Source organism: Schistocerca piceifrons, chromosome 5 (genome assembly GCF_021461385.2).
Source record: "Schistocerca piceifrons isolate TAMUIC-IGC-003096 chromosome 5, iqSchPice1.1, whole genome shotgun sequence".
In the NCBI taxonomy this organism is placed as follows: domain Eukaryota; kingdom Metazoa; phylum Arthropoda; class Insecta; order Orthoptera; family Acrididae; genus Schistocerca; species Schistocerca piceifrons.
In genome coordinates, this window is record NC_060142.1 from 131,428,885 (window position 1) to 131,451,805 (window position 22,921).

The window sequence follows — 22,921 nt, forward strand, 5'->3', positions numbered from 1 at the left end:
AAAAATGCGTCTACATTATTTTCCTTTTCGTCTAGCAAAATGTCTCTCATGTATTCCAGGCGTACGTAGTGTAAAGTCGTAGTGTCATTACTTTCTGAACCGTCTATATTGCTGCCAGAAGCCAAAGCTACAAGTCTTGTCGATTGTTTGCGTCACGTCTTTGATTATTCGCGTCATTTCGCGGATCAATTTCTACGATTTGCACTTGTCTCTCGGAATTTCTGTCACGCGGAGGATGCCAATTAGGTCCCTCCTGTCTGTTAGATGTAAATTCTTGGTTGTGTCTGTTATAAAAATTTCTGTTTTCCTGTCTATCTGCATGACTACTTCTTGTGTAATTTCGACTGTCACTTCTGAAATTAATGTTAGATCTACTACCCTGGTTATTTCTGTAGTAAGAATTTCTACTATTGTATGAATAATTTCTGTCTTCATGATACCGATTACTGTTTCCGTATGATTGATCATTCCGGTAGGAATTACCGTTATTATAATTGTCTGTGTAATTTCTTTTAGAACGTCTGTTATTGCCATATGGCTGGTATCTATTGTCCCGTCTGTTTCGTCTGTCATTCTCAAAAGTACCCATATAACGCCGTTCCGATCACTATCCCTTCTCTCAGAAAATCTATTATAATTACTGTTACTGAAAAAATTACAAGAAGTCCCGTCGTCGTTGTCATACTCAAGTTCTTGTAGCAAGGTCTTAAAAGTCACAATGTCGTCTTTACATCTTCCGGTTAAAGCAATTTATCTTATCGATTGTGGCAGCTTAGTTAAACAAATGCGAATTAATTCAGTCGGGCTATAAGGGTTGGAAAGGAATTGATTCTTTCGAATCATGTCTTCAAAGTATTCTGCCGGCGTGCGGAACTCCGACTGTTTAAAACTACGCTGCATAATAAGACTATGTTTGACTCTGTCTTGCGTGTTTTCGGACCAATATGCCGATAGAAATGCATGATAAAAATCATTTAAATTATTACAATCTCTAATAAGTGCGCGCATGCGCGTCGCCGGTTCGTTTTCTAAATATCCACACATAAATTCCAGTTTGTGACTTAGTGGCCAATTTGTTGGAAGTGCGTACATAAATTGATCTAACCATGAACACGGATGTATGTCATTTTTAGAATTGCGAAAGATCTTAAATTTCCGAACATTTAAAGATTGTTTATAGTCAAAGTTTTCGCCTCGTGGCGACAAAGACCTACCGCGTCTGTCCCCCTAGTCCCAATGTCGATTATTGTCAAGTTCGCGCGCCTGGCGCTCTCTTGTTGCATCTCGTAAATGAAATAAATTATTTTCTTCAAAACCTTCTGCTATCTGTGATTCTAAATTTCTTCTGCTGCCTTTTCCAACGATTTCGCCTTCAATTTGTTTGACTTGCTTTCGTAATGCCTCAAATTCCCTTTTAACGCGTTCATTAAATTTTTCCTGATTTTCAACATGTTTATTTATGTTCTGGTACTCTTCGGTTTCTACAAATGGCAATGGAGCTGTATCACCTGAATCTCTGTCCCCATGTAAACTAAGATTTGTCAATTTATCTGAAATCTCCTCAACTCTTTCCGATAAGTCACCTATTTTTTTCTTTCTGTTTATTTACGTCTTCCGTAAGTGTCACGACTCGGATTTCAGTATTGACACATTTAGTAGTTAACTGTTCATACTGTTGCGTTAGGTTATTTAATCTGTCATTTGGTACGGATTCCTCGATTCTTTCAAATATTTCTTCCTTATCGTGTGCACGTTGTAAATTTAACTCTGAAAATTTTTGTACTATCACGCGATCTCTTTCTTCCTGTTCTCTGTCCTGTTCCTTTTGTCTGATTTCTATTGAAATTAATCTATTATTGTGAGCATTGAAAATCGGTTGTACATCTCTAATTTCTTTCTTTAATTCATCTTTCATGTTTTTAAAACATGTCCCTATTCGTGAGTCTAACCGTGTTTCCATTGTTCCCATATCAGTTTCTAACCGTGTTGCCAAAGTTCCCATCTCTCTTTTTAATTCAGATCCTAACTGTGATCCCAAATTTAATATTGCACTCATCAACTGCTCCATATTAACTGGTTCGAAATTCTTTTCACCCCTAACATTTCCCGCAAAACCAACTTCTTTCATCATAGCTGTAAAGCTATCTGTGTTCGATACTATTCCAGAATCTTCTGTCGTTAATCTCGTATTCTGAAAATTTTTTGATTGTGAAAAATTTTGTACTGGTTCCGGACTACTTTCCTGACTTACTAAATTGTTTTCTACTTCATTATTCATCATACTGTTCTCCTGTGTTGGCGAGTTCGCCATGTTAACATTTTCGTCATTCTCCCTATCCATCATTTTTGCCTTTTTCATCGATCGCGTAATCATTTACAAAACATACAAAACTCGTCACTATATGAAAATTACACAGAATCACACTTTATCTCCAACAATATCATTCACATGAAATGCTTCCCGACAAACATGATTAACGAACAATTGAAATCTTCATAATTGCACAAAATTGTCAAACCCGTATACAAGACATCAAAAATTAAATTCTGCAAAAATACCATTAGAAGAATGACAAGACAACTACAAATGTTCAATTACCAGATCTACACATACAATATAGACTACAATTACTAAACTACAAATTACTTCGACAATACTACTGTCTGCTATTTTTACTATCAAAAGAATTCCAAGGGACGATCCTGGCAGGGTCGCCACGTGCATGGGGGCTTAATTAAATACAATACAAATATTTTTTGTTTTAGTTTGTCTGGCTACGAAGTCTCGTAACCGGTCGGCCCTGACTAGTACTAGTACGCAATCTGACTGCATAGAATAACTACAAAGAATGAAAGGAAACTTCCGTTAACACACTTAATTAATTAAGTCCCCAGCAACTATGAAAACTACGAAACAACAGGGCACAAGTGTAGCTGTTCTGTGTGTGGAAGTGTGATTCAATGTACACATCTGGCACGGTTCTTCCTCAATACGATAAGATGCTTTAAACGCCATTTACACTGAAGTAATTAAAAAAAAAAACAGAAATACTATAATTGCACATAGAAACCAGAATTACACTCTAATACATGAACACAAGCCAGATGCTTTGTTGACTGAACCTGTGACCAAGAGACATTGTTAGTTAGGAAATTTTAAAAAAATAAAAAAAAATTTTTTTACCTTCATATATTGACGAAAAATACACTCTGATCATTACAACATCTCTATTCGAACAACATCTGCTGTCTAGTCCATCAAAACAACTGCACACGACATGGCCTCAAATAGTACAGCTATCAACATCCTCTCAGCAAGCACAGCCCACAGGAACTTCTCAACAAGCACTAACTACGGCAACTTCTCAACAAGTACTGCCAGAGGAGGCGGCGGAATAAAACTCTTTGGCGCAATCTCTGGCGCTGTGACTCAGTGTAGCCACCTTTCAGCGTTCACTATGCTGTCTGTAATAGCTTACCCGCACTCCTATTTCTTATCCATTAATAAACCTACTCCTTCATTGCCTCTATTTGATTTTGTACTTATAACCCTGTATTCCCCTGGCCAGAAGTCTTGTTCCTCCTGCCACCGAACTTCAATAATTCCCTCTTTATCTAACTTAAACCTATCCATTTCTCTTTTTAAATTTTCTAACCTTCCTGCCTGATTAAGGGATCTGACATTACACGCTCCGATCCATAGAACGCCAATTTTCTTTTCCTGATTAGGACGTCCTCCTGAGTAATCCCCGCCTGGAGATCCGAATGGGGAACTATTTTATCTCCGCAATATTTTACCCAAGAGGATGCCATCATCATTTAACCATACAGTAAAGCTGCATGCCCTCTGGAAAAATTACGGCTGTAGTTTCCCCTTGCTTTCAGCTGTTTGCAGTACCAGTACAGCAAGACCATTTTGGTTAGTGTTACAAGGCCAGATCAGTCAATCATCCAGACTGTTGCCCCTGCAACTACTGACAAGGCTGTTGCCCCTCTTCAGGAACCACACATTTGACTGGCCTCTCTGCAGATACCCCTCCGTTGTGGTTGCACCTACGGTATGGCTAACTGTATCGCTGAGGTACGCAAGCCTCCCCACCAACGGCAAGATCCATGGTTCAAGGGGGGGGGGGTATTTTCCATATGAATTATTTGAAATCGTTATCCCAGGGCGACCTTCGCAAACATTGTAATGAATTAGGTACAATACTTCGAAAACGCGAAAACAGCGACATACAGCCTTTCAAAATTTATGAGGAACTCCAACTTTTAAAATCCAACCTACAGGACTCAATCGAAGACGCAAAACAGCTTATTCAATACATGTTAGAAATTAATTTGGGAGGAGAGTATCCAAATCTTTTCATAACAACCAGAATAATGAGTACAGTTCAGGTTAATACAGTTTCTGCCGAGAGAAGTTTCTCAAAGTTAAAATTGATTAAGTCATACTTAAGAAGCACGATGTGCCAAGAAAGACTATCTGCGTTATCAGTACTCTCAATTGAAGCGGAAATAGCGGCTGGTATTAACTACAGAGTAATCTGATCTGATGTGGCGATCTTGCTGGTCAAGTTAGGGTTTGGCAAGCACAAAGAGAAGCAGTAGAAACTCTCGCATTATTTAGATGGGGGATCATCTTGCTAAAATATAAGCCCTGGCTTGCCATGGCTTGCCATGGAGAACAATAAAACAGGGTGAAGAATATCGTCGACGTGCCGCTCTGCCGTATGGTACCACGGATGACAATCAAAGGGATCCTGCTATGAAAAGAAGTAGTATCCTCGACGATCACCCCTTGTTTTCGCGCCGTATGTCGGGCGACAGCCAAGTTGTATTGCACTGCAGCCCGTGGCATCTCCAGAAAGATCTTCACTTGTCACTGGAGCTCATTTCTAAGCGGGACTCCCGCTAAAGACAATTCTACACCAATCTAATGAGATTCCAGGTCGAAGACGTGTCTCGAGACGCCCCAGACAACAGTGGGATATCAACATGACTGTTGCCTGCCATATGGCCCTACAAACAGGAGTGAAGGTCTGGGATGCCATTATTTTCACAGCACTTTTACAGCACAATGGTAAATTGACGATATTGTATGCCCTGTTTTTTTGCTCTTAATGGTAAGCCGTCCTGACCTTACATTTCAGCAAAATAATGCGCATCCGCACACGGCGAGAGTTTTTAATTCCAAACCCGAGTTGTGTCTGAAGACACCTCAGACATCTGTGACATACCAAACTGACTGTCGCCTGCCACACGACCCAACCACCAGGTGTGATGGTTTGGGGTGCCATTTCTATTGATAGTACCATTATTGCACTGTGGTGCGTCGACGATATTGTACACCCTGTTTTGTTTCTCTTCATTGCAAGCCATCCTGGGCTTACATTTCATCACTGTAATGGCCACCCGCAGGTAATGAGAGTTTCTAATGCTTTTATTCGTGGTTCCAAGGCTTGCCTTGGCCAACAAGGTCGCTGAATCTCTCCCCAATTGGAAACATTTGAAGTATTGTGCGCTGGGGCCTCCAACCAGCTCGGGATTTTGACGATGTAACAAGCAGGTTGGACAGAAATTGGCACAATATCCCTCAGGAGAGTAGCCAGCCACCCTATTGATCGATGCCAAGCCTATTAACTGCTTATATAAGTGCAAGAGGTAGACAAATACCTTACTAACTATCTTAGTTTGTGTAGTTCTATCTCTTGAAAAAATTATCCAATACTTCTGAAATTGTAAGTATTTGTTTGCATGTACATGTGTGTCACGTCTACACATTTGCATCCAATTATACAGTGTTAACCCGAATACTATTCACTTTAGGGTAGGAAGACAGATTGAGTCGCTGTGCTAACATCACAGTGCCCTCTATTTGACTTCCTGCTGCTCTAACACGTGAGCATACTTGTCATCCAGCACGGCAGAAACGATTAAATGTACGTACACGAAAGTAGAAGTTATTAACTTGTAATGTAAAACTAGTCTCAGAAATTTTCAGGGGCGTTTTCAGCCTATTTATTATTCAAAGTCGAATGAGTGGAACAAAGTACGACACCAACCTACACAAAGACAAATATTTTATACTTTTTCACAAATAGCAAAGATAAGTACCGTTTCTGTGCAGTATACAACAAGAAATAGACTTTCCGAAACTCAAGATCTTACATCTTCGGCGGTACTCCGCAAGGTTACCGCCCTTCGATTGTGCCATTCCAGCACTAATCGAAGCGCTAGGTTTCAGGTGCCAGCCAGCCAGCCAGCCAGCCAGCCAGCGTTCCAGCAGCAGCAGCAGCAGCAGCAGCAGTCGTCCCAGCCAGCAGCCAGCAGCCAGCAGCCAGCAGCCAGCCAGCCCTCCAGCAGCAGCGGCAGCGGTCTGGCCAGCAGCGGCAACCGGCCAGCCCTCCAGCGGCAGCAGCGGTCTAGCCAGCCGGCCCTCCAGCAGCAGCAGAAGCAGCAGCGGCGGCCCCGGCCCCGGCCCCGTCCGCGGCAGCAGCAGCAGCAGCAGCAGCAGCATCGTTCCTGCCACCCGTCGTCGCGTCAGCGCCAGCAGCGTGGGACTCGGGTCTTCGTCCGTCTTCGTCTTCCTCCGTCTTCGTCTTCGTCTTCTTTCGTCCTCGTCTGTCCCCAGTTTTTGTCCTTTCTCTTTCGTTCTGTGCGTTTTTGTCTCTCCCTATCGTCATGTCAGCCCCCACCACCACTACCACCACTACCACCACAGCCATCGTTTATACTTCCCCCTCCGCCGCCACCACCACCATCACATGGTGTGCCCAGTCACACCCCCCTTCTTCCATCCCACCTCTTCTCACTCTCCCTTCGCCCTCGCTCTCTGTCGCCCCCTCTCCCGCTTCTTCCTCCCGCTCCTCTCCCTCTGATCCTTTCCCCCCACTCCCCCAGCCTGTCACTGCAGCTCCGGCTAGGGTGGTGGCCCGTCGGGCTACTGTCCATGCCCAGCTCTCCCCATCGCCGTCGCCTTCACCATCTCCGGCACCGACTGCTGCGTCCACGCCGGGACCTGTCCCTTCCCACCACCTCCCTATTGCTCCCGTCCCTCATGTCACCACCCGCCCTTCTGCCACCGTCAAATGCCCTAGTGGCGCCACCACCTCCTCCGCTCCCAAAAAGGCCCTGCCCCATCCTCCTTCCCCCCCCCCCCCCCAGGGTGCCATGGATGTCTCCCCGCCTGGCCCCGCTCCCTCCGCCTCCTCCTCCTCCTTCTCCTCCCCCCCACTTTATACAGATACCTCCTCTCCCGCCCTGATCCTTCCCTTCTCGAGGCCCGGAATCTCTCCCTCCTCCTCCGCCAACACTTCCCTGGTGCCCCCATCTCTCTCCTCACTCCCCGACGGGATTCAGATCTCATCTCCTCCCCCAGCCCAACCCTCCATACTGACATCCTCTCCCGCCTCCCCATCACCCGGTTTGGCCCCAACGCCTCCCTCACCCCTGCTCCTTCTCCATCTCCTGCCCACCAACCCAACCCCCGTGTCGCCCGCCGACCCTCACCGCCGTGATCACCCGGCTCAGTCCATCGATCACGGAGGAGGAGGTGTTGGCGGAGCTCCAGGCACATCCCATGCTGGAGGTGCGGGCGGTCCGCCGCATTTTCAACTCGGCCGGCCCCACCCGCCTTATGCGGGTTTTCTCCGAGGACGCCCCATCCATTGACCGTCTCCTGAAGGAGGGTGCCCTCCTCTTCAACCAGCGCTACAAGGTCGACCCCTCCTGTTCCCCTCCTCAATCCCTGCGCTGCCAGAGGTGTCTGCGCTATAACGCACACCCAACAGCCGAGTGCCGCGAGGCCCCCGCCTGCCCACATTGTAGGCAAGCGCAATTCCTCCGGCAGTGCCCCAACCTTCAATCCCCTCCCTCCTGCAATACCTTCAGTCTCCCCCATCCCACCTACTCCCAAAAGTGTAAATCCCGACCCCCTCCGACCACACCTGAACTCACCATCCCTGTCCGTCCTCTGGATGCCCCCACCCCTCCTGGCAATTCCCTTCGTCCCCCCGCCCCCCCCACCACTGAGGACATCATCAGGTTCATCACAATCGTCCTTCAGAATGTCCATCCCTTTCAGCGCCCCCACACCCTACAACAGATCTCCCTCGCCGCCCATTCCATTTTCCAACTCAAAATGTACGCCACCTACTCCCACAACCAGGCCCATTACACCTTCTCCCGTCTTGACACCCTCGTCTAAATCCCTGTCATGGCGCGACAGCAATGTATCCTTTTCAACAACATCCGCTCCCTTCCCGCCAACAAGAACCTATTCCTGCACACCCTTGCCACCCACCGTGTGGATGCCTTCCTCCTCAATGAAACCTTCCTCCAACCCCACCACACCATCCACACTTCGCCCTATCTCCTCCACCGCTCCGATAATCCCCTCCCAACTGCGCGTGGCGGAGTTGCCATTGGTCACCTCCGCCAGATCCCCGTTCGGCTCCAACCTCTCCTTCCTGACCCCACTGAACACCTGATCCTTAACCTCTTCTTCCCCGGCCTTACCGTTACCTGCGCCACTATCTATGTCTGCCCCAACACCCCTATTCCCTTCGACTTCCTCTCCCACATCGACCGTACCTTCTCCTCCTATGTGATCGCCGCCGACCTCAACATCCATAGTCGTTCCACTGCCCAGTTACGGCGGTGGCATCGGTTCCTCTCCTCCCTTCAAGGCGACCTCATCCCCATCCCCCAGCACACTAGTCCCGAATCCAACTCCACTCCCGATGTTATCCTCTCCTCCCCCAACCTCTTTGGCCGCATAATGGTGGATGTCCTGGAGCCTATTGGTAGCGACCATCTCCCTGTCCTCCTCACCGTTTCAGACGGTCGTCGCCCCCGTCCCGACCCTCGTACTGACCCTCCCCCTAAGTACGTCCATGACTATTTCCGCGCCAACTGGAATGCCTACCGGGATACCCTCTCTACCCAGGTCGATAGCCACCCTTTCACCTACCACCACCCCGACGATGTCACCCATGCCGCCTTTCTCCAGCAGACCTTGTCTGAGGCCGTGGAGGCCCACGTCCCTACTGTCGCCATCCACCCCCATCGTCCTACCTTACCCCCACAGGCTGTCATCCTCCTCCGTGAATCCCGCCATCTCTACCGTGCCTTCCTCCACACGCATGACCCGGACACACTACGACGCCACCGGCAACTCCAGCGACACATTCGTAATTTGCTCGCGGCTAAGAAACGCCGGGACTGGCGGCATTCATGCACCCGTTTAAATGCTACCCTACCTATCAACTCGTCCAAGTTCTGGTCAGCTTTCCGTCGCCTTACCGGAACTAAACCCTCCCCCTACTATCCTCTCCTCCATGACGATCACCCCTTCCCTGACACCGTTAGTAAGGCCAATCACTTTGCCTCTTACCTCTCCGATGTCTTTTCCATCCCCGATGATCCCCAGTTCGATTACTCCCTCTTCCCGGATATCCGCAATCGAACTGACACCTCTGTCCCTCCCCTCGCTCCTGGTTTCCAGTACTTGGACAACATTGCACACACGGAACTCAATGCCCCTATCACTACACGGGATCTCATTGCTACACTCCGCACAAAACGCAACACCGCTCCTGGTCACGATCGTGACACCTACCGTCACATTCGTGAAGCTCCTGTCTCTTTCCTCTCCACCCTGGCCAGGCTCTACAATGTAGTCCTGTCCACCGGTTACTACCCCGACTTGTGGAAAACCTCCCGTATCCTCATGTTCCTTAAACCTGGCAAACCGCTGTCCGCCGTCTCCTCCTACCGTCCCATCAGCCTTACCTCGGTCTTCAGCAAGGTCCTGGAATCTATCCTCACCCACTGCATCCACCACCATCTCCGCCAGCACCGCCTCCTTCCCGTTACCCAGTGTGGCTTTCGGCCGTCCTTCTCTTCCGACGATCTTCTCCTTCACCTCACTCATCTCCTTTCCGACCAGCTTAACTCCCGTCACTCCGCAATCTTCCTCTCCCTGGACCTCGAACATGCCTATGACCGCGTATGGCATTCCGGTCTCCTCTTCAAGCTCCAAACATTCGCCCTTCCCATTAACCACGTCCATCTGATCGGCTCCTTTCTCTCCCGTCGTCCTTCCTATATCACAATCCATAACACAGATTCCTACACCTTTTTCCCCTCCGCTGGTGTGCCCCAAGGCTCCGTCCTCTCTCCCCTTCTGTACCTTTTGTACACGGCGGACATGCCGCCGCCGTCACCCCCCGTCCACCTTCTCCAGTTTGCCGATGACACCGCCTTCCTTGCCCTTGCCCCCATCCTGCAGCGCTCCCAACACCTTCTCCAACCCCATCTTGACCGCTTCACTGCTTGGTGCAACCAGTGGTTGCTCAAGGCCAATCCCTCCAAAACCCAGGCGATCATTGTAGGCAAACCCAACCCCTTCCTTCCGCCTCCTTGATTTCTATCTCACCGTCTATGGCCGTCCTCTCGCCCTCACTCCCACCCTTAAGTACCTTGGCATCACCCTCTACCATCGCCTCTCCTGGACTCCCCACCTCCGGACAATCCAAGCCAAGGCACGCTCCCAACTCAGTCTCCTCAAGCTCCTCTCTGACCGTACGTGGGGTCTGGACCCCTCCACCATCCTCCACACCTATAAATCCCTCATCCACCCTATCCTTTGTTACGCCCATCCGGCTTGGATCTCCGCCCTCCCTGCCTTTTATAAATCCCTCCAAATCCTTGAACGCCATGCTCTCCGCCTCACCTATCGCATCCGTCTCCCCTCCCCAACGCAGATCCTGTACGATCTCATCCCCTTCCCCCACCTCATCCTTTTCCTTGAAAGGATACGGATCCTGTACACCTCCCGTAAACTCGATCCTCCTCACCCGCTAGTCTCCCCGCTCCTCTCCCACCCCCGCCCGCTGCCGCGCCTGTATTCCCATGTCCCACCCGGTCTCCATCTCTCCACCCTCCTTACCCTCTCCCAAGGTGGCTTCCGCCAGCTCCCCCTCCCTGATGATGTCCTCCTCCACTCCATCTACCCCTCCTATCAACTTTGACCCTGCCCCACCCCCCACTTCCGGTGTCCTTTCCTTTAGGCACCCTCCCTCCCTTCTCTTCCCTTCCCTTCTCTTTCCGTTTCCCCCGTCCCCTCCCTCCACCCCTCTTCCCCCGGGCTTCCCCTCCCCCTTCCTCCCTCCCCCTCCCTCCCCTGCCCGTGGCATCTCTGCTCTCCCCTCTCGCTCTCCCACTCCCCTTCCTCCTCCTCCTCTCTTGGCAGGTCCCCGGACTCGCTCACGCACAGTGAACATTCGCGCGCCGGAGATCATTGCCATCAGTGTCTCGTGTGTGTGCCTTCGTTTGTGTTTAGTGTTTGTTCGCCGTCACGCCGTCACTGTTCACGTGTACCGTCGCCATCATCCATGTTCTGTAAGCCGTGTCAACTAGAATCAGTGTTGTTTTCTCGTCCAGTGTGAATGGCTCCATGTTTTTTTGTTTTCTAGTGTCTACATTGTTTTGACCGCCGTTTTGTTTGTATTCTCTGTGCCCCCTCTATGTATTACTTATTGTACAACTCAAGGCTGAAGAGCGGCGTACTCAGCTGCTGACAGCCCGCCTTGTGTAAGGTGATAAAAATTACAATAAAGAAAAAAAAACTCAAGATCTTACAGTATTCAGAGAGACATATTAGAGCTTAATGCTTCGTATTGGAACATCAACTGAGATTAATTCTACGCACAACCAATATAAGTCCTGTAAAATTGTAATTAACTTGTGAAAACCTTAACCTCGCATTAGCTGATGCGAAAATTGGCTCTAAAACGAGATCTTTCGAAATTCATCTGATGTATCGTAATAAATCACTATCATTAATTCAACGCGATAAATTTCCTCACGACAAAGAGAATGCTGGAATGGAGATATTACTCGTCTCTAATAATGTATAGTAATAGCTATGAATTATGAATAAATCTCTCTTTCTTTCTTCCTTTTCTTAGAAGTCGTTAAGCATAATACATATATATGAATATCTTTGCTTTCGAATTCCTTTCCCATATCAACACTACGTCAGAATCACAACTGTAGATACCTTGTCTGTTGGTCATAATGTACAGCACAAAGATAACACAATCTTTGAATGTCAAAGATAATGAGTAATTATTATGCAGATTTGTTACCAACTGTTATTTACTCAAAAGAAACTCTCACAATACCCATCGAGTTTTCTTTAACAAGAAGGATACACCATTCCTCTGACAAAGGGGGTCATTGTCTTAAGTAAACAAACTAGCCACTTGCATTAGCTTCATTTAACGTCTCTTAAGTAAAGAAACTGCTCACTTAGGTGCATGTTTTGCTAATAATTAGTGGGCATTAGCTGTCATGATAATGGCAATTAACGGTCAATAACTGTCATGACAGTTGCCATACTTGTATGGGCAAGATGGCAGCATGGTCACTCAGGTGTCTTACGCTTTTAGCTTAAAGCGAAAACTATCACTTTCAATGACTGTAATGTATGAACAAAAGAAATGACACCACAACGTCCCCACTGTCCTGCTATTGGGCACACCCCTCCCCCCCCCCCTCCCCCCTTCGCCACTTCTTAGTGTTCTCCGAGCATCCCGAGACTATCATTCTTAATGTGTATCTCACTGGAACAGCAGCATCAGTAAATTCAGGTGATATTGCAAATCTCCAGCATAGCATAGCACTCAGTAGTATTGGGCTAGTTTCCGCAAATGTATGACACCGACGCTATTTCCTGCAACATATGAAATTATTTATAGTTTCATGGTTAGTTTTTGCTGATTCTTTAAGAAGACGCGTATTTCATTGCTAATGTACTGATTTCCCTCATTTTTTACGAGGAGGTATGTAAGTATGGGTTTCGTTGCTATTTTCCCCCACATCCTGGGAAGCTACACGTAAATATGGGCTTCATGATCAATTGTACCGATTTATTTTGTGGCAACACACATAAATACGAATTTCGCCGCTATTTTATCGATTTTCAGGGAACACTCCTGCAATAAATAGCTTTAAATGTTTATTGACTTACTCCATCAAAAACATATGACACTATTTGTAATTTTTATCTAAATTTTATCGAGTTTGCCCCATTATTCCGCGAATACCTATAATTTTACCGATTTTTTAAGACGACACAAGTAATTTTGGATTTTTCGTCAAAATCTTATCGATTTCATCCAGAAACAGTTTCTTTTTTTCTTCAGGGATACACACTTAAAAATATTGCGGTAATCTAAAAAATTACTCGGATATTCAGCGTTGAACAATTTTTATTCGACAACAATATACACACCAAGTCTCCGTTTCAATGAAAACGAACTTACCACCTGCATTTATAACGTGTAACGTAACTATCAGATCCCCTAACACTACATCATTATACTGTTTTTGTTAAAAAATAACAGCGGGAACATTTTTGCAGAGAAAGCTAACATGCCGCACGCCCCTACCACCTGGGGAACAATAGGCGAGCTTTGCAATGCTCTGGAAGTCATTGATTATTTCCATACTTCACCCTGTGTCTCCTATTGCACCGCAGGTGCCAGAGCGCTTGCATGTAATGAGACGCTCGATCGATGGTCACCCACAGGAGCAATGCCCTCCCTCACCCCTCTGCACGCAGCAGAGACGCTTTGTGCGACCAGCTATAACTGGCTGCATCACCACCTCCAACTGCCCACCGCTCCCCTCCCCTGTCCCCCTTACACGACAAACCAGAGGCAGAGGTGTCTGCCACTGCAGCCAACCTATATGAGCGATGAGGTTATCTCGAATTGCAGTAACACACCTCCTTCCCACTAGCAGTACATATTCGAACAGATAGCATACACCCATTGGCATCCCTCCTACTCACTTATAGTGTGATCTGCCTTTCTGTTGGTGCTTATTGCGCCGGCCGCGGTGGTCTAGTGGTTCTAGGCGCTCAGTCCGGAACCGCGCGACTGCTACGGTCGCAGGTTCAAATCCTGCCTGGGGCATGTATGTTTGTGATGTCCTTAGGTTAGTTAGGTTTAAGTAGTTCTAAGTTCTAGGGGACTGATGACCACAGATGTTAAGTCCCATGGTGCTCAGAGCCATTTTTGGTGCTTATTGCCGTCATGGTTCAACTATTTGTTTGAATAATGGTTTGTACCCTCGTCAGCTATTCGGTCCTCTGCTCATATCTGTCATCTTATTTCACGCTCTTATGTATTGATTTATTACTTATCAGCTGATCATCATTATTAAAAACGTAAATTTTCAGCTCAAGATCTTCACACAATGCTCAGCTGTTTGTGGAAAATTTTTCACTTCGTGACTCTGTACACTACTGATACATTGATACATTGATATTTCCCACAGAAATTTCAATGACCAGTGGTAATCATACCCTTTTCATTCGCCCTCTGGGGTGAGGTGCATTCGTTTCCTAGTATATATACGCTACTTCGGAAAATTTCCGCCTTTCCTTCACACGTCACATATTCCGTCAGGATTATGCAGCCCCAATATGGCAAGTGAGTGAACAGAAGTAACTCTATATCCAATGATACTGCTACAACAAAGAATATGCAGGATCACAAACCAAACCAAAAATGTATTAGGCGAAAAATATTTTCTGGGAAATCCAGATTCAAACGTTAGCTCCGGCATATCGCATGCACAGTACAAGTTTCCAGAATGAGATTTTCACTCTGCAGCGGAGTGTGCGCTGATATGAAACTTCCTGGCAGATTAAAACTGTTTGCTGGACCGAGACCCGAACTCGGGACCTTTGCCTTTCCCGGGCAAGTGCTCTACCAACTGAGCTATCCAAGCACGACTCACGCCCCGTGCCCATTCTAATATCCACTCCCTTCCAGCTTTGCCTCACATCTTGCTCAACACAATCCTACTGCAAACAACATAGAACAAAACCTCCATATACTCCATCTTGCCAAAAAAGTCAACATACTTGACCTTCTTAAAGAAATCGGAATCTGTATCAACACAAATACAACATCTGAGTACTTACTCGATGACCAAAATGAACTGAGAAATAAGTTTTTCCTTCAGAATTTCGAAGACTCACTAGTTTAAAACAGCTAACCAATCAACCAAATGTACCACCCCTTCCCTATCCTCCCTGCCGTAACTCGACCCTCTATACACGGCTTTGCATCTAACTGTACTGAGGTCACCATAAATATCCTGCCACAGAATGAATCCTGTACTATATGTCTAAATGTTGTAGCCCTCTAACAACACTAGAGTCCAATGTTATGCCAATTTTCGAAACAATTGGTCAAGAGTTTCCAGAGATAAATGTTTTGCTACAAGAGCAAACTTTAAATGATATTTTAAGACAATTAATGAGCAAATACTTTAGTCAAGATTGACATACCATGAATGCCCTGGAATAAAATAATACAGGCGGATTTTTAGGCACTTGTTTCTTATATACAGGGTGGTCCATTGATCATGACTGGGCCAAATATCTCACGAAATAAGCGTCAAACGAAAAAACTACAAAGAACGAAACTTGTCTCGTTTGAAGGCGGAAACCAGATGGCGCTATGTTTGGCCCGCTAGATGGCGCTGCCATAGTTCAAACTCACGTGTTTCTATATACCTGCCGGAACGCCGACTGGTATATTCACGATAAGTATATAATAAAAGGGCTTGTTCAAAATAGTTAATCTGTGAAACTTCTTGACCAATTGCTTTGAAATTTTGACACAATGTTGAACTCTAGCATTGTTATCAAAAATCTCAAAATGTACCTTTCCAGTTCATTCAAATTTTTACACATTACTGTAACAAATGATTAGACAGATATAGAATATCTACCTTTTAATATGTAAATATATGTACAAAATATACAACAGTGAAAAATTGTTAGCAAACAGGGAAGATGTAATTGTGGCTTACTGGTTAATGATTAGAGTACTAATACTGAACCTGAATTTGCAATAACAACCAACAAGGCTCAATGTCAGAGAGGGAAGTAAGGAAATGGACAGAGGGGTGGGAGAAAATGGGTATAGAAAACTAGGAGGAGAAGATGGACAGAGAGGTGGCAGGAGAAGATGGAGAGGTGGAGGAGAATATGACAGAGGAAGAGGAGAGGAGGTAACGGACACTCTGAGAGGTAGAGAGAGGGAGCAGGAAGAGATGGAGAAATAGGGGGGAGGATGTAAAATTATGTGATTGCTCTACCATTTTAAATCATTGACTAACCGAGCAGTCGCTCGGCAACAGCGTGTTTATTGTGGAAGCGCCGTCAAAGATACAGTGAGCTATTGACTTTGAAAGCCACTGCGCGAAAGGCGGACAAAAGAAGAACATTTTTACACATTCTTTTGATGTATGAGATATTCTCGATGAACAGTTACTCATTCTTCTGTCTCTCGTAATTTGTGTCAGACACGCATCTCTTGCCACCATATTATTATTGTTTAAAAAATATTATTTTAGTGTAAAGTGAAAGTGCCATACTACATAGCAGTAGATTCATGTGGGAAGCTATATTGTGCGACGTGTATCTGGAAATGTTAAAAGATGTAAGTTCGTTATATATAGACTGCCATAAATTCAAAGTAAAATGGAACTTGTGTATGGACTAATTTTTTAGTATGTCTTACTACTTGAAGACCATATGTATTTAATTTTCTTTTATGTTTCTGCAAATTTTGATGGTTCACAGTCACAAATTGTTTCGTCGAAATCGAATGGAAGTTGCATACGGTGAAATAGTTTCTCCGCACCTTATTCTACTGGTAAATGCATGATAAACTTTGGTCCCTTAGGAAATTCGTGTTGAGCAATCCAAAAACAATTATAATTCATTTAGCCCTGACCAGTAAAGGTATTCAAAACCACTACAATAACTAGTTATGTCTATTGGCCTAAAATACAATATATATCATTATATGCTTCTCTCTGCAAATATATTTCCACCACCGGTTATAGCTGTATATCAATGCACAAAACTAAACATATTGTTATAAGGAGAAGATGGGCAGAGAAAAACTTGTGCTTTCTCTTTTCCTTCTTTTTCATTTAAGCAGACTGAGTCATAGCAAAGTGTGGCTAGGTGCAGTAAGTTAGTTACATAATGTACGGGTGGTTAAGCAGTACTTCTTCAGTCCTGCACCATCTTGTACCATGAAATGGAAGAAGATATATTGTATACTATAGAACATGTGATGTCTTCAAATTAACTGAGTTTCTTCAGATTCCTAACAATTTTCCGTTTCTTGAAAATGAAAATTTATGTCACTTGCTTATAGCTTCTGTTTCAAAATATTTTTGACTGATAACAGTTCTGCTTAATCTGGTTTCACTCCCTGGCTATTAGAGTGTAGTAGAGTTAAAACATAACACATACAGTACTGACAAGATTTTATAGAGTATAAAACTTTTAAATATTAACGGAATACTTGTTCCCATGTACATGACCATTTTATACATTGGAACGGTTTTCTGCATTTGGAAAAACGCTACTTTATAAGGTAATTTTATAATTTCCAAAAAGGACTGCTGCGCATAAGAAGTGAGTGCTATTATTACAAAATGAAACAATAAAATATATTTAATTTGTATTATATGACCAAAGATGCATATGAAAATTGGTATGTGTAATAAAGAGACTATGAAACGCCTTGTCAAAACATTTGTATCCTCCTGAAGTTTGGCAGAATAATATATATCTGTAGATTAAACTTACTGATTTTAAGTTCGGATGTTTTTACCTTCTCTCCCCTTCCTGTACTAAATGTTTCTTTGCATCAAAATCTATCTCATAGATGTCTCTGGGATCATTATCCAAATTGTAATAATTGAACTAATGTATAACATATAATATGTTACCTGTACTCGCTCTGAGCTGCAGCACAGGACCAATGCTGGAAAATTAGACCTACATTCTTGAGAGCATCCTACTGGTGTTGTCACCACTGCTACTGTCGTCACATTTCTGTTATAAGGACATCTGAGATGTGTTGAAATGAAAGGTAATGTCATGTGGCAAGCGCCTCTCAACAGGAAGACTGGTCGCCTGATGCAATTCTTTTTAGCTGACACCACTTCAGTGACTTGCATGTTGATGAGGATGAAATGATGATGAAGACAACACAACACTTAGCCCCTGACTAGAGAAAATCTCCAACCCAGCTGGGCATTGGACCTGGGACCCTCTCATGGCATTCTACTGTTCTGACCAGTTAGCTATGGAGGTGGACAAGATGTATTGACAACAATGTATCGAGATGCAAGGAGGATGCCAGATGCTGCTCTGTTGTTTATTTTAGATTGTTTTTCAGTAAGTAAACGCTGAATACCAGTATGTGGACTAGCAAGGATTCAATCAAACTTACTCCAAGAAATAAACAAAATACCTGACACTGTCAGAAAAAGAAATTTAACAATGCCTAAAAACTGAATGTTCTTGTCTGTATTTCTGAATGAAATGTGAGTTTCACTGAACAAAGTTAAACAATATACAGGAGATTGCTGACAGGTTAACTTACAGTAGTAGCAGACTTCAATAACTGATATCCATAAAATGTAGGCAGAGTATATGAGAAGATAAAACAATAATTGTAATAAGCAGGCTTTTTATTGATAATTGAGCGTATTTTCTTTGTTACTTTCATTTATTTTTATATTGGAACCTCCCAATAGTTAATATTATTATAACATTCACATTTAGTGTAACCTCCCAACAGTTTATTCCATAACCTTGCAATAAATGGGTTACTAACCTCTCAATAAAATTGTGACTCATATATAACATATCAATAATTAAGTGACTGTGAACCTAAACTGGTAAATCTGGGTATCAGCAATGCTGCCTCATGGCCCTGAAAAGTCATTCTGAATAAACTGAAAATTCTTACCTCAATTAAGCCGCCAGATAACGTGTATATATCTGCTCCTATAAGAAATTTTTCTAGCACAGCGCAGTGCAATGATGGCCACCAGATTTGTCATATATAAGAAGAAACAACTGATTTTTCTTTATGGTAATTAGGATGACCATGGATAGGAGAACTTAGTAAAATGTTTAAATTCAGATGAATGATTGTCAAAAGTTATTTTTATAAGAAAGATTGTTATTAAAAGATTTTTTTAAAAACAGTTACATGGGACTTGATATAACAATAGTACCAAATCAGTTATTACAAATTACATATGCGCGCGGCTATAAATAGTAATTTTTGGTTTTACCTTATACTGCATCGCTCAGGTACCACCATCGCTCCCCATGAGCGGCCCCGCAACTCCATACAAGACACGAGTGCTCTCTGTGAGCTGTACAACTTGACAACTGCGCTCTAAGAGCGACCTGGCCCAACCGCCCGACTGGGAGCTACTACTACTACTACTGCTGCAGCTGCCGACACTGCTCTCTGGTCTGCGATTCTATTTTAGCATACATATCGCAGGCAGCGCGTGAGAATTCCATCGAAGTTATATCTGCTCGAGTGTCCTAGCCATAAATTCCTTATTCATGGACCTGTTACAATATTGTACGGATTGTAAGTAGGCAGAACTTGTTATGAAAAATTTTTGTCTATTTTAGATCTGAAGATGATTGCTAGTACAGGCGAAGACAGTCATTTCATTTTATAAACACGTAATCTAGACAAATAAGAGTTGAAAATAAAGGTAATTAATATACATTGTTTGATGACTTGTTATAGACAATATGTTTCCAGGTTTATAATTTATAAAAAACAGCTATCAGCCACATGTATGGTTTAAAAAGGTTTATTATCTTCAGACCATGACCGGTTTCGGATTATTCTTTACAAATCCATCTTCAGATGGCAGTTACAAGCATTCTTAGATGGACCTAGTTTTGTTTTTGTTATTCGTTTGCTCCACTGGGAAAGAAAAGAAATATTTTGTTGTCATATCGGTAATGGTATTTTTACTAAAGATTTACTTCTTTTACAATATCTAATTGCTCATGAGATAGTTTTTTAAACTTGGTAAACGTGCAGGTGAGTGTACTTACGAGCCGTGTAGTTCTGCCTGACGAAATATTCGTGCGTTTATGTTTTCGAACGCAAGCTTAATACACTTTTCAATATGCACTATGTGAGTGCTATTCCAGTTAATGGACGTCACTTTCAACCTCATCATCTTAATTACACACGCAGCACACACGAATAACGTTTACAAAACGTGGCCCAGCTTCATATTAGAAACGAGAACAATATTTGCAAAGAGCTTACAGTCATAACGATGTTAACTTACAGATGCTGTATAGTCGATATGGGTACAGTAAAATATCTCTTTGCTAGTGTATGAAATTTATCTAAAACGGAATAAATAAAATTACATACAAATAAGATTACAAACATTATATGTAGTACAGAATTGCTGTGTGTTTACTAATTGGTTGTTACAATTGTAGGAGATAAATTCTAATATATGACATGATAAGCAATGCACATGATTTATTATGCAATTTTTCAATTACATATAAGCAGTTTCTGGGGCCTGTATACTGAATGTTTTTAATGGAATATTAGGCTTAAGTTGTGGTTCATGGTGTGGGTTCCTGTAGTCATGTCCTAGTTCATGAACCACAGGCAACGTATGAGTGGCCAAGTAAGTGGTCCCGACAGTCTGGATACCAGTTACTTTGGAATAAGGCTGGGCATCTCGGACATATTCTGAGTCGTGGTCACCTTTGTGCTCATACGGCAAAGACTACCTAATCCACCGGTTAGTCCCTCAACCGTTAGGGGTAAAACTCAATGGGACTCAGGGCAATTAAGGCTAGCAACCTGCTTCCCTGGTACTGTAAATATGATACTGGGAACAATCAGAGCAAAATGCCTCGGACCTTTAGAGGTGACAGAGTCCCACCTCTAACTGACAAACCAGGGACTCCTAAGATACGACTTGGCAAACAAATGGTAATGAGATGGGGAGCTATTAATATCAATGGGGGCTACTCTGGGAAGAAAGTAGAGCTGGCAGAGGCTGCAAGTAAGATGGGGCTGGACATTTTAGCTGTTAGTAACATTCGGGTAAGGGGTGAGAAAGAAGAGGAAGTGGGAGAATACAAGGTCTACCTGTCAGGAGTCAAAGCAGGAATAGCACAATGGGGTGTAGGGCTTTACATCAGGAAAGAAATGGAACCCAGCGTAGTTGCAGTAAGGTATGTAAACGAACGACTGATGTGGATATATTTGACAGTGTCTAGCAAGAAAATTAGGATTGTGTCAGTATATTCGCATTGTGAAGGGACAGATCAAGATAAGATGGATAGTTTTTATGAGGCACTCAGTGATGTAGTTGTTAGAGGAAAGGACAAGGACAGTGTTCTGCTCATGGGTGATTTTAATGCCAGGATTGGAAATCGAACAGAAGGGTATGAAAAGGTTATGGGTAAATTTGGAGAGGATATGCAGGCCAACAGGAACGGGAAACAACTCTTGGATTTCTGTGCCAGTATGGGCTTAGTAATCACAAACTCCTTTTTTAAACATAAGAATATTTACCGGTATACTTGGGAAGGCAGGGGAACCAGATCTGTCATTGACTATATAATAACAGATCAGGAATTCAGGAAGGCTGTGAGGGACACACGTGTATTCAGGGGATTCTTTGATGGCGCTGGTCATTATTTAATCTGCAGTGAAATTGGGATTGTGAGGCCGAAAGTGCAGGAGGTCAGGTCCATATGTAGGAGGATAAGAGTGGAGAAACTTCAGGATAAGGAAATCAGGCACAAGTACATAACAGCGATCTCAGAAAGGTACCAGTTAGTTGAATGTAGTCAATTACAGTCATTGGAAAAGGAATGGACAAGGTACAAGGACACAGTACTAGAAGTGGCTAAAGAATGTCTTGGAACAGTAGTGTGTAAAAGTAGGATGAAGCAAACAGCTTGGTGGAATGACACAGTCAAGGCAGCCTGTAAAAGGAAAAAGAAGGCGTATCAAAAATGGCTACATACTAGAACTCAGGTAGACAGAGAAAGTTATGTGGAAGAAAGAAACAAAGACAAACAGATAATTGCAGCATCCAAGAAGAAATCTTGGGAAGACTTTGGAAACAGGTTGGAGACTATGGGTCAAGCTGCTGGAAAACCATTCTGGAGTGTAATTAGCAGTCTTCGAAAGGGAGGTAAGAAGGAAATGACAAGTATTTTGGACAGGTCAGGAAAACTGCTGGTGGATCCTGTGGATGCCTTGGGCAGATGGAGGGAATATTGTGAAGAGTTGCTCAATGTAGGTGAAAATACGATCAGCAATGTTTCAGATTTCGAGGTAGAATGGGAAAGGAATGATGATGGAAACAGGATCACATTTGAGGAAGTGGAGAAAATGGTCAATAGATTGCAGTGCAATAAAGCAGCTGGGGTGGATGAAATTAAGTCGGAACTCATCAAATACAGTGGAATGTCAGGTCTTAAATGGCTACACAGAATAATTGAAATGGCCTGGGAGTCGGGACAGGTTCCCTGATCTCATTCTGAATGAACAGACAGAGTCAGTTAACACCCCCTTCCTAAATAACTTTGAAGAAGTTTTCACTTTTTTAAAATAACTTAAGCCTGATATTCCATTAAAAACATTCAGTATACAGGCCCCAGAAACTGCTTATATGTCATTGAAAAATTGCATAATAAAACATGTGCATTGCTTATCATGTCATATATTAGAATTTATCTCCTACAATTGTAACAACCAATTAGTAAACACACAGTAATTCTGTACTACATATAATGTTTGTAATCTTATTTGTATGTAATTTTATTTATTCCGTTTTAGATAAATTTCATACACTAGCAAAGAGATATTTTACTGTACCCATATCGACTATACAGCATCTGTAAGTTAACATCGTTATGACTGTAAGCTCTTTGCAAATATTGTTCTCGTTTGTAATATGAAGCTGGGCCACGTTTTGTAAACGTTATTCGTGTGTG